Genomic DNA, 6,382 nt, shown 5'->3' with positions numbered 1-6,382 from the left:
AAAAACATAAAAGTTTTGTTCATCGGGTATGTTTCAAGTCAGACTTTTAACAGATCTGCTACATAATGTTCAGCAAGAAGATGTGTTCAAAGGCAAACATTGATCACACTTTTTGCTCAACAACTTCAATCTTAAAGGAGTCCTATGTAAGACGACCACTTGGAAAATATACCCTTGTATGGACTTCAAAAATGGATCATATAAAGAATTTTTGAAAAATAAATTAGATAATTAAAAATGTCCTTTCCAGCAGAGCTGGACACTAGGCTGTCCTCATGGAGCCATTATTATTGCTGCTTTTACTGTAACTTGGATCATTTTTTTCTAGCCACATTTCAGCCAATTGCTGCATAGACCTATGTGTTGATGCTGTGAAACCCAAGCACATTTTGTACTGTTTGGGATCCAGATTGGGGTCACAGGAGGCTGGGTGGTGGACATGGGGACTCCTACTTCTTGGCTCCTGAACGTCTTCAAACCTGCCTGGACAACCTTGCTGAAGAGGTCCACGTCCTCCAGCCCCCACCCCTGGATGGAAACATCAAAGCCACCCTCTTGGACAAGGTCTTCTATAAATACGAGTAATGCCAAACCCATACCTTCTCCAGAAGCCAGTTTTCTGAGTAAAGGCAAAATGGTTGTCACTGGGAACTTTCCCACTATAAACAATCTTTGAATCATACTGGCTAAAGATGACAGGGAAATATTTGTTGGGCCAGAACGGTATTTCCTCAACAGCGTTGCAGGAATTCTGTAGTAGACTCCAGGTCAACATCACAGAAGAAGAGAAGAGATTCATTATTAAACTGAGAAGATCCTACTTCAAGGACCACAGCTCTTGAAAACTCTCCAGACACAGGCAAAATCTGCATGTCAGCTTTTGGATACTTGACAAGATAATCTCTCATCAGTTCAACCTGCTTGGCCTTGTCCGGGTTGGAGCTGGAACTGTGGAGAATGACAAGCTTGACGTTCTGATTTGGAATGAGACGTGTCTTCTTCAAGTTCCCTATAAACCTCAGAAACATGTCAAAACGTTCAGACAAAGGAATCAGGGTGTGTATCTTCTTCTCTCTGTGTTCCTTCTTGGACCCGGGGAGCTGGAAGGGAACAGGCTTCTTCAGGGACTTGGAGAGGAAGGACAGGGAGCCGGAGTCCTGGTTGATCCTGTCAGCCAGCTCCTCGAGTGCCCTGAACTGGACCTTGCTGAAGGTCTGCTGCAGGTGCGGGTCTCCTCACGGGCACCGTCATCTTCTTTCCTTAGGAGCAGCAGGTCCAGGATGTACCCTGCCCCACACAGGGGTTCACGCACCGGTAGCCATACTGGATCTCCTTGAAGTTGATGGTGCGCCCTCGGGTCTTGGCATTAGCATTGATCATCTCCGTCACCTGCAGAACGATGTCGTCCAAGGCTTCCCTCTGAGTAGAGTCCGTCCCTCTTGGGGCGGCTGGCCGTCAGCAGCTGAATACAAGTACTTTCCAGTCAGAAACTCCCACTCCAGAACCTCCTCCCGCTGACGGGCCTGAAAATTCATGAAGGAAGGTGGGATGCCCAACTGGAGGTCTTCCTTGTGGACTTCCGTGCTGCTGTATTTGCTCATCAAGACGATTTCTCTGTGGAGCTGGATTGTGCGATGCCTCAGCTCGGCAATTTTGTCACTGAGCATGTAGCTGTGCAGTCTGTACTGGTAGGGAGGGTGTTTGTTGGGCTGTAATGTGACAGCTGGTGAATTTTACTGTTGTGGAGATCTCTGATGTACCCCTCCTTGTTCTGTTCATAATTCTCATTAAGCCGGGCGTGGTGGCCCACGCCTTTAATCCCTGCACTCGGGAGGCTGAGGCAGGAGGATCACTGTGAATTCGAGACCAGCCTGGGCTTCATACTGGGTTCCAGGTCAGTCTCAACTACATAGTGAGACCCTGCCTCAAAAAAAAAAAAAAACATAATTCTCATTAAAAAGCTGCTGCATCCCGTAAGACCTGACACACAGCACGCCCGTGAACCTGAGGACACATCTTCCCACCGCGTCCTCGCGGGCTGTGTACATCTCCCGGAGACACTTGCCAGTGTGCGGGACCGTCCTCCCGGCTCATGATCACACCAGGTCCCCCATGCGGAAGTTCTCACCGGGCTCAAGGGTCAGTTTCCCCATCGCTTCTGTGGTGCCCAGTCCTGTCTGCCCAAGAAAGAGCGGTTCGCTGCTTTCAAACTCCTCAGGAAACTCTCCAGACCATCTCCTTCAATGTAAAAATCATCCTCTGCTCTCATAAACCACGCTTGAACATCATGAAAGACTTCTGGGGTGGGCCGGAGTCCTCCACGCCCCGTAGCGGCACTGTCGGGATTGGTACAGATGCATCCGAACCCTCACACGGAAGAACCCAACTTTCCCAGGAATTGTCCTGGACTACGTTCTATGTACTGCAAAGGCGCTGGTCTGCAGGTACTTCTGGGCGGTCATGACTCCCAGAAGATGAAGTTCCCGCCGCCCTGGCCGCCATCTCTCAGCCCGTCCCAGTGCCTGGGGCCGCCACGCCCATTGCAGGCCCGCTCCTCGCTCTGTTCGGAACGCCCGCCCCCGCCTAGCTCTGCTATCTAGCACAGGATCTTAAGCAAGTCTCCAGTGTCTCTGAGCCTCAGTTCTGTGTGTGTGCGTGTGTGTGTGTGTGTGTGTGTGTGTGTGTGTGTGTACTCACTCTTCTAATCAGCCCGTCCCAGTGCCTGGGGCCGCCACGCCCATTGCAGGCCCGCTCCTCGCTCTGTTCGGAACGCCCGCCCCCGCCTAGCTCTGCTATCTAGCACAGGATCTTAAGCAAGTCTCCAGTGTCTCTGAGCCTCAGTTCTGTGTGTGTGCGTGTGTGTGTGTGTGTGTGTGTGTGTGTGTGTGTGTACTCACTCTTCTAAATGGGGCCTTTGAAGACAAAAACAGGTCAAGATCTATGGAGATGCCTTACTGGAGATCTGCCCACAGTGAGAGTTATTTCCATGCACAGTAGAATTTCGTAAAGCACATAAAAGATATCAGCAAACACAATTCATTTCACCTGGGGAGCAGTTACTGACCATCTACTGGATGCCAGGCAGAAAGACGACCATGGGATATTCCCAGGCCCACAAAGACACCAAAATGTAATCAAGTGGTGATCAGTGCTACAGTTTGAACGTGATCTGTCCCCATCTGAACTGCAGTTGAAATTTAATCCCTACAATGAGATATTAAGAAGTGGGGCTTTTAAGAGGTGATTAGGTCCCATGCAATTAAAGAATTAATAGATATTGGTTATCTCAGACTGGCTCTTCTATAAAAAACAGTGTAGCTACGTCTTTCTCACACGCCCTGTATCCCACCCTGAGCTGCTTTACTCTATCTCAGGACTTTACTAGCATAAATCTCATCACCAAATGTGGACCAGAACTGGGAATCAAAGTAAACCTCTTTTCTTTATAACTTTGCCCAGTCTGTGACACTGTATTATTAAGCAACAGAAAATTCACTAAGACAACCAGGGTCTGTGATAAGTGCTATGATGGAGATAGATTCCACAAAGTTGGGGGTCAGGAAAGCTTTTACAAGCTCATGGCATTTGAGCTTGGCCTTTAAAGATTAGGGTCAAATCCCCAGACTGTCAAGGAAGGGACTATGCGGAGGCAAGAAGGCTTGAGCAGTGCCTGGAAACAGAACCTCTGGAACCTCCAACTCAAGGAAGCAGCTGTGAGGCAGAAACAGCAACTGCAGAGGGCTCAGAAACATGAATGGCGGGACCTGGCCTCAAAATAGTACCAGAGCAGCAGACCATGGCACATGTCTGCAAGTGGAGTCATTAGGAGGTGACTAAGCTGAAAGGGGGTTGCCTCCCTCTCTTGACTTCATTCATAGTCAGCCAGTCTCTCTCTCTCCCTCTCCCTCCCTCTCCCCCAGAGGAAGTGGAGTGGGAGGCAAGGTTCTATAAGTAGAATTCACCCCAGGAGAGTCCGCAGATACTGGGATGATATCAGGGAACTGTTGGCCACAATGTTCACCTGTCATGACAGCAGCCACTGTGCTGGAGGCCAGACAGAGTGCCCAAGGGACCCCTGTCCTGATAGTGGCTCCAGAGACACGGTGGAGTAGCATTCATGAGTGACTGACTGCACTATCTCATTTCCACACCGAGAAAACTGGTAGCAAACTCACCAGTCATTGCAAACCATAGTCAACTGGGAAAACATTGCGAGGCTTCTGACTAAATTGAGGATATTATTTCAGGCAGTAAATAGGTATGAGCATAAAGGGTAACAGGTGCTTTAAAAGCATCATTAATTATGAGTACCAAAAGGGATCGTGGAGTTCAAACCAATTTTAGCTGCAGAACCCTTTGTTCAAACAAAATCCCACATGAAAGGCATATATACAAAACAAATGATAGAAAGGAAGTTTAGATGAATGAAGACAACTCATTTGCTCTCCAATTCCCTATGTCCTAACTCTCCACAGCAGCTCCCAAGGCACTGCTCTCCATCAAAGACACCCTAGGGCAGAAGCAGAATGGTTCTTTTAACTATTCAAGTAACCCATAGCCATGATTTTAAAATCTAGAATGCAGGAAGGCTTATAAGAAAAGGCCAGAGTCCCCTGCCTACTCAGTGTTACATTTCCCACCCTGTCACTCATTTACTCCCTAGAAAAAATGGCCTTCTCACTTACTTTTTTTTTTTTTTTTTTTTTTTTTTTTTTTTTTTTTTTTTTTTTTTTTTTGAGACAGGGTTTCACTATGTAGTTGAGACTGACCTGGAACTCACTATGTAGCCCAGGCTGGTCTCAAACTCACAGTGATCCTCCTGACTCAGCCTCCCAAGTACTGGGATTACAGGTATATGCCACCACGCCCGGCTCTAACTTTCTCACTTTTAATAGTTTCTGTTCTAAACTCTTCTGATAGTTAACTGTACATTGCTAAATGATATGCTTGTCCTGTTTTTTCATTTATTAACTTTAGAAGCCATGTAATATTTCTGCAGCAGCAGGAATGTGGCTGATGCTGCCACCTTTGAAATTATTTTTTATCAAATAAGATATTCAATTAGCTTAAAATTCCAAACAAGGACAAAAAGCTATAACAACAAACAGAAGCTGAGTCCTACCTCTTCCTTCCCATTTTCCTTCCGGCTTGGATGGGTTGGCTGGTGAAAAACAGAACTCTCTAGTTCTGTTCTTGTTCTTTTTCTATAACAATTCATTACCTTTTCTACTGAACTAAAATTTACTTCTTTTTTGTGCCAGGGATCAAACTCAGGACCTTGCACTTGCAAAGCAGGCAGAAGAACCACTGAGCTAAATCCCTGGCCCTTTACCATTTACTTCTTATGTCTTCTTTTTATCTTGTCTACAAAATTATAAGCTTTGGCAGAGACTTTTGTTACAATCATCACAGATGTATCCCAAACGCCTAGAATAATGCCTGGCTCAAGAAATATTTACTGATTTTTTTTTTTCTTACCAGGGATTGAACTCAGGACCTTGTGCTTGCGAGGCAGGTGGCAGAACCACTGAGCTAAATCCCCAGCCCCTTTACTGAATTAATTAAATCAGAATTCTCTATAAAGAAGAGAGAAAGAAACAGTTCATCTGAAATACTGTTAGAACTAATCATATTCCAATTGGAAGACGCAAAAACAAATCCAGATGTACTCAGCTACCTCATCTTTGACAAAGGAGCTGACCATCCTCAGTGGAGGAAAGATAGCCTCTTTAATAAATGGTGTTGGAAAAACTGGATTTCAACCTGCCAAAGATTAAAACTGGACCCTTATCTTTCACCATGCACTAAATTAAAATCCAAGTGGATTAAAGATCTAAATATTAAAACAGAAACACTAAACTTGCTGGAAGGTAAGTTAGGCAGAACTCTGGAAGACATTGGCATAGGAAAAGACTTTAGGAACAAATCCTCAGTAGCACAGGAACTAGTAGAAAGAATCAACAATTGAGATCTCATCTTATTAAAAAGCTTCTTTACTGCAAAAGAAACCATCAACAGAACTAAGAGACAACCTACAATGTGGGAAAAAATTTTTACCAGCTGCTCCTCAGACAAAGGACTATTATCCAGAATATATAAAGAACTCAAAACAACCAGCCCCCCCAAATATAAAGACCTGATTCAAAAATGGGCATCCAAAATGAACAGACATTTCTCAGACAAAGAAGTAAAAGCAGCAAGTAAATATATGAAAAAATGTTCCACATCACTGGTCATTCGAGAGATGCAGATGAAAACAACACGGAGATTCCACCTCACCCCACAAAGAATGGCTGCTATAAAGAAATCAAACAATAACAAATGTTGGCAGGGTTGTGGGGAGAAAGGAACCCTTCTCCATTGTTGGTGGGAGTGCAGACTG

The 6,382-nt window shown here is 45.5% G+C and overlaps 1 pseudogene; it reads right to left on the bottom strand.

The window, feature by feature from the left end:
• Nucleotides 1-262: 262 nt before the first annotated feature.
• Nucleotides 263-6,382, bottom strand: part of LOC104872329 — a 7,783-nt pseudogene continuing 1,663 nt past the window's right edge.

Source organism: Fukomys damarensis, unplaced genomic scaffold, assembly GCF_012274545.1.
Source record: "Fukomys damarensis isolate Sample0158 unplaced genomic scaffold, DMR_v1.0_HiC HiC_scaffold_8, whole genome shotgun sequence".
Classification (NCBI taxonomy): Eukaryota; Metazoa; Chordata; class Mammalia; order Rodentia; family Bathyergidae; genus Fukomys; species Fukomys damarensis.
The sequence above is the reverse complement of the archived record's forward strand: the minus strand, read 5'-3'. Positions and strand labels throughout refer to the sequence as shown.